Source organism: Pseudorca crassidens, chromosome 2 (assembly GCF_039906515.1).
Source record: "Pseudorca crassidens isolate mPseCra1 chromosome 2, mPseCra1.hap1, whole genome shotgun sequence".
In the NCBI taxonomy this organism is placed as follows: domain Eukaryota; kingdom Metazoa; phylum Chordata; class Mammalia; order Artiodactyla; family Delphinidae; genus Pseudorca; species Pseudorca crassidens.
In genome coordinates, this window is record NC_090297.1 from 102,160,992 (window position 1) to 102,168,184 (window position 7,193).

Below are 7,193 nucleotides of genomic sequence, written 5' to 3' on the forward strand. Positions count from 1 at the left end.
ATAGAGATAGTTTTACTTCTTCCTTCCAATCTGGATACCTTTTATTTCCTTTTCTCACCTAATTGCTCTTGCTTAAACCTTCATGTTGAACAGAAGTGGTGAGAATAGACATCCTTGTCTTGTTCCTGATCTTAGAGAGAGTTTTCAATTTTTGCCATTAAGTATAATGTTAGCTATGTGTGTTACATAGCTGTCTTTTTTCAGGTTGAGGAAGGTCCCTTCCATTCCTAGTATGTTGAATGTTGTTTTCATGGAATGTATTAGATTTTGTCAAATGCTTTTTCAGCATCTATTGAGATGATCATGTAGCTTATGTACTTTATTCTATTATTGTAGTCCATGAAATTAATTTGTTTTCACGTGTTAAATCAGGCTTGCATTCCTGGGATAGATCCCACTTGGTAATGATCCCTTTTAAATTATTGGATTTGGTTTGCTAATATTTTATTGATGATTTTTGCATTTATATTTATAAGATATATTGGTCTACCATTTTCTTTCTTTTCTTTTCTTTCTTTCTTTCTTTCTGTCTGTCTGTCTGTCTTTCATTCTCTTTCTCTTTTCGTATTGTCTTTGGTTTCCTTATCAATGAAATACTGACCCTCATAGAAAGAGTTGAAAGTGTTCCTTTCTCATCTACTTTTGGAAAGAGTGTATGAATGATTCATGTTAAGAATTCTTTAAGCCTTTGGTGTAATTTGTCATTGAAGCCAATTTAGCCTAGGGTTTTCCTTTGTAAGTAGTTGCTGGGTTTTTTTTGTTGTATTGTGTTGTGGGGTTTTTTGTTTTGTTTTGTTTTTGAGCTGATTCAATCTCTTGTTATAGGTCTATTCAGATTTTCTAATTCTTCATGAGTTAGTTTTGGTAGTTTGTGTCTTTCTGGAAATTTGCGCATCTCATTTAGATTATCTAACTTTGTGGCATACAATTGTATTCCCTTATAATCCTTTATATTTCTGTAAGGTTGGTAATGATGTTCCCTCTTTCATTTCATTTTCAGTTTATTTTATTTTATTTTTGCGGTACGTGGGCTTCCCACTGTTGTGGCCTCTCCCGTTGCGGAGCACAGGCTCCGGATGAGCAGGTTCAGCGGCCATGGCTCACGGGCCCAGCCGCTCTGCGGCATGTGGGATCCTCCCGGACCGGGGCACGAACCTGTGTCCCCTGCATCGGCAGGCGGACTCTCAACCACTGAGCCACCAGGGAAGCCCCATTTTCATTTTATTAATTGGAGTCTTCTCTCTTTTTTCCTCCTTGGTAAGTCTAATGAAAGATTTGCTAATTTTGTTAATCTTTTCAAAAAACCAATTTTTAGTTTTGTTTATTTTCTTTAATACTTTTCTATTTTCTATTTCATTACTTTCCACTCTATCTTTATTATTTCTTTCCTTCTGTTTCCTTTGGGTTTAGTTTTCTCTTCTTTTTCTAGTTTCAAAGGTGAAAAGATAGGGTATTGATTTGAGATCTTTTTTACATGTTTAAGTTTCCCTCTAAACACTACTATAGCTGCATCCTTAAGTTTCGGTATGTTATGTTTTCATTTTTATTCACCTCAAAGTATTTCTAAATTCCTCCGTAACTTCTTTGACCCAGTGGTAATTTAGGAGTTTGTTGTTTAATTCCCACATATTTAAGAGTTCCTCAAATTTCTTTCTGTTATTGCTTTCTAATTTCATTCTATTGTGGCTAGAGAATATACTTAGTATAATTTCAGTCCTTCTAAATTTATTGTGGCCTTGCCTTATGGCCTAGCATATGGTTATCCTGGAGAATATTCCATGTGCACTTTAGAAAAATATATGTTCTGTGCTTGTTGGATGGCATGCTCTACAGAAATCTGTTAATTTTTTCAAGTCATTCTCACCAGCACATGGTATTGCCTGGCTTTAGAGTTTTTGCCAGTCTGATGATGTGAAGTAACATCTCAGTGATGCTCTATCTGGTTCTTCTCTGATTGCTGGTTAGGTTGAACTTTATCTCATCATATGGTAATTAGCCACTCAGGATTCCTCTTCTGTGACATATGCATATCTATTGTCCTTTTTTTCTACCTTTTTATTGCTAACTTGCACTAATTCCATTAAATTCAAGCAAGATCCTATTTAAATTTAACCAAAAAAAAGAAAAGAAAAGAAAAGAAAAAGCATGTATGAAATTATACCATTGTGCAAAATTATTTTTCTCCCATTGCCTAACTGTCTCTCCTACTGGTTGTCAATGTGCATAAAGAGATAACCAGAATGATATTCCCCAAGTGTTGGCCACGGTTATTCTGGATGATGGAATTTGGGAAATTCTGTTTATGTTTTATTTATTATTGTTTTTTATTTTATTCTCTTAATTTTTTATGTTCCTTGAGTTTTTATTATATTTTTTGTCTTTTTCAATGACCTTACTGAGATATAATTTATATACTGTAAAGTTCACTCATTTCCAGTCTATACTTCAATGCATTTTAGTATATTGACAGAACTGTAAACTATCACAACAATCTAATTTTAAAACATTTCCATCATCTTAAAAAGAAATCTTAAGCCCATTTATAGTTACTCCCAATTTCCCCTTCCTACCCTAAGAAAACACTAATCTACTTTCTGTCTCTAAATATTTTCCTTTTTTTGTGAAAGTGAAATCATACAATATGTGGTATTTTGTGTCTGTCTTCTTTCACTGAACATGTTTTTGAGGTTCACCTATGTTGTAGCATGTACTGGTACTTTGGTCCTTTTTATTGCGAAGTAGTATTTCATTGTATGGAAATATACTGTACTATTTATCCATTCACAAGGTTTTTCAATTATTTTTTCAGCTTTAATGAAGTATAATTGACAAATGAAATAGTATATATTTAAAGTGTACAATATGATGATTTGACATATATATAGTTTGTGAAATGATTATCACACTCAGGTTAATTAATATATTCATCACCTCACCTTTTTAAAAAAAATCATCAGTTGATAGAAATTGGGTTGTTTCCATTTTTTGAGTATTGTAAATAATATTGCTATGTGTATCTCTGTAAACACGTTTTTGTATGGATAGATATTTTTACTTCTCTTGGATAAATACCTAGGAGTTAAATTGCTGGGTCATATGAAGTCTATATTTAACTTTATGTTGTTGTTTTTAAAGAGGCATTGGGGCAGCACATAGTATTTTTGTTTGTTTGTTTGTTTGTTTTTTGGCTGCGTTGGGTTTTTGTTGCTGTACACAGACTTTCTCTAGTTGCTGAGAGCTGGGGCTACTTTTCATTGTGGTGCATGTGCCTCTCATTGCAGTGGCTTCTCTTGTGTGGAGCACGGGGTCTAGTTGTGCAGGCTTCAGTAGTTGTGGCACATGGGCTTATTTGCTCCACGGCATGTGGTATCTTCCTGGATCAGGGATCGAACTGTGTCCCCTGCATTGGCAGGTGGATTCTTAACCACTACACCACCAGGGAAGTCCTATATTTAACTTTTTAAGAAACTGTCAAAATGTTTTCCCAAAGTAAGTGCACCATTTTACATTTCCACACGCAAGTTATAAATGTTTTGATTTCTCCACATTCTCGTCAACACTTGTGATTGTCCATCATTTTTATTATAGCTATTCCAGTGGTTGTGAAGTGGTATTTCATTATGATTTTGATTTGCATTTCTTAATGACTAATGATATTGAGTCTTCTCCTGTGCTTATTGACCACTTGTAAATCTTTTTTTCAATATGTATTATCTTTATAACAAACAAAACTATCATTTAAAAACACTTGGTATCTAGCATTGGACATAATCATCCGGATGACGTCTGACCAGCGTAGAGTACAGTAAGTGTGGATGCCTATGACTTACGAGCTGCACTTTTACTAATGCAGGCAAATATTGAGCAACTTTTGTAGAAGGCACATCATATTATAGCCTCAAATTAAGCCTGCACTTAACTAAATTCCCCAGATCCTGTTCTCACTGATTATCGTGGAGCTGGGTTTCTCCCATTCTCTATTTGAGTAATTGATTTTATTGAGCTTAAATGCTGGAGCTGACATTTATCCCTGTTGAATTTTATCTTGTCAGTGTAGACCTAATGTTGCCACCTGTAAAAACATTTTATATTGTCTGTCGGATGACAGACTTTACTTACCTGGCAACCTCATTTTTTATGTCAAAATATCTAAAAACGGGGGATTTAAAAAAATCATTACATTTTTGTCTTTTCAGAATCAAAATGAATTCATACCTTCCATAAGCAATATGAAGACTCAATTCCAGTGCATGAAATTTGTTAAACAAAATAAGTACCTCAAAAATAGAACTAGGGCTTCCCTGGTGGTGCAGTGGTTGAGAGTCCGCCTGCTGATGCAGGGGACACGGGTTCATGCCCCGGTCCGGGAAGATCCCACATGCCGCGGAGCGGCTGGGCCCGTGAGCTACGGCCGCTGAGTCTGCGCATCCAGAGCCTGTGCTCCGCAACGGGAGAGGCCACAAGAGTGAGAGACCCGCGTACCGAAAAATAAAAAAATAAAAATAATAAAAATAATATAGGAGATTAATAAAAATCTACATTTTTATTTTTTATCAACACAGGAACATATCTCTAACATATGAAAAGTTGTTAAAAGTAAGCACTGACATTCAACTTTGTTTCATAGTAGTAGCCACTTTTAATGAATTTATGTTTTTTAAAAATATTTATTTATTTATTGGCTGTGTTGCGTCTTCGTTGTGGCGTGTGGGCTTCTCTCTAGTTGTGGCGTGCAGGTTTTCTCTCTCTAGTTGTGGTGCACGGCTCCAGGGCACGTGGGCTCTGTAGTTGTGGCGCGCGGGTTCCAGAGCACATGCGCTTTCTCGTTGGGGCACGCAAGCTCAGTAGTTGTGGCACGTGGGCTTAGTTGCCCCGCGGCATGTGGGATCTTAGTTCCACGACCGGGGTCGAACCCGCGTCCCCTGCATTGGGATGTGGTTTCTTTACCACTGGACCACCAGGGAAGTACCTGAATTTATGTTTTTAAAAATGAGATTGATGAGAAGAGAAAGATATATAACGTCACTGAAGTGCAAACATTTCATATATAGGGTATTCTATTATATGTTGAGTCTTTCTGATTTCATTTTTAGTGGGAATTTTTTTTCTGGAAATGCTGGAAGTAATTTGTTGCCACTTTATGCATTAATTGCTTTACCCCTAACCCACTCACATCTCACATCTTCCTTGAAAAGTCTTTTGGGTCTTCCCAAACCACTCTGATCTTTCCCCTCTCTGCAGTTCCTATGCAGAATAAAATTCCTCATTCTCCTCAGTCCAAAGCATATCCTTCATGGTTTATCTTTGTTTATTTTCTCCCTTTCACTCTCGTCTTCAATTTCCACTTCCTTCCCTTCTCCAGCACCCCTCTGGTGCATTTAATGTGTGTCCTTCCAGTCTGACTCGTATATGTTTGTTTAGATAAATATGCATCCATAAAAAACTGTTTATATGTCTGTTTTAAAATTACATAAATAATATTGTGCTACAAATCTTATTTTAGTTCTTACTTTAATCCTCGAACATGTTTTTGAGAGATATCCATGTGCTGCATGTAAATCTAGTATAACACTTCTGCCTGTTGCATACTATTCTATCAAATGCACATACAAAGTGTACTTACCTGTATTCTTCATGATGGACCCTCAGGTTGCCTCCAAAACACTTCCATGAACATCTATGTAAATTGACTGTACTTGCAGTGGTCTCTATGCTGGTCAGAGAAACTGTCCATAGAGAGAAAGTTGCAGTTTCTCCTTATGGACTGTTTCTCTGAGGTATGTACCCAGGAGGGAGATTGCTGAGTCATAGGATCATGCCTACATAACTTCAATAACAATTGCCAGATTGTTCCTTACAAGAGCTGCAGTGGTTGACCTTCCCACACCAGTGGTGCAAAGGTTTGTTTCAAGTCATTCTCACCAGCACTTGGTATTGTCAGACTTTAGAGTTTTTGCCAGTCTGATGATGTGAAGTAACATCTCAGTGATGGTCAGTCTGGTTCTTCTCTGATTGCTGGTCAGGTTGAACATTTATCTCCTTGTATGGTTATTAGCCACTCAGGATTCCTCTTCTGTGACATGCCTTTGCATATCCATTGTCCTTTTTTTCTACCTTTTGTTTGCTGACTTGCACTAATTCCCTGTACATGCTGGCCGTTAATACCTTAAAGATTTTAGGTATTGCAAATATCTTCTACGCTGTCACCAGCCACCTGTCACTGTTAACTTTGTCTATGAAGTCCTTCATTGAACTCGTCTTTCATTTTTTATTATTGTCATATTCATCAATTTATTTCTTGTCACCTCAAACGTATGAGGTTTTCTTTAGCAATGTCTCTACCATCCAAGGGCTAACAGATATTCCCCAATATTTTCTTCTATTAGCTTTATAGTTTTACTTTCACATTTTGAGGGCTTTTTAAAATGGGTCAAGTTAGGGATTCAAGTTTATTTTTCTCCATATAGTAAGATCATTTTCTCCCAAATTTTCTAAATAGTCTATGCTTTTACCACACACTTGTCTTTATCATATATTTCTCATAGATGCATAGTTTCATTTTGAGACTCTTTATTCTTTCCATTGATCTATTTTCTTGTTCTGCACCTAAATCTTATAACTTTAGTTACTATGTCTTTCTCAAATGTCTCATTTTCAAGTAGAATTGTTCCTTCCCTTTGTCCTTCTTTTCCAAAGTTGCTTAGTTACTCAAGATCCTTACTCTTCAATATAAAATTTTAAATCAGTTTATCATAATCCCAGAAATTTCTGCTGTGATTTTGATTGGACTTATAGTATATGTAAATTATATCATATATTGATAGATATAATTTTATAAATTAATATTATATTTTCTGTTTATACTCCTGTGGTCTCTTCAAGGTTGTATTTGAGGAGAGGCAGCCAATAGCTGAGGGAATATTTAATATTATTATATATATTAATATATATTCAATATAATATATATTCAAATACACATTAAATGTCTCTAACCTAATGTTTCATTGGTGGCCAGTGGTCCCAATGAGATCATAATCTTCATTAAGATGGATACCTGCCCATTGCATTTCACATTACTTTCCTCAAGATCTAGCTCAGTGCTGTGTATATATGCACATAGACAGAGGAGACAGCTTCAGCCTGAGGGGCACACAGTGGACTTGGAATCCAAAGGCTTGAGTGTAATCCTTCCT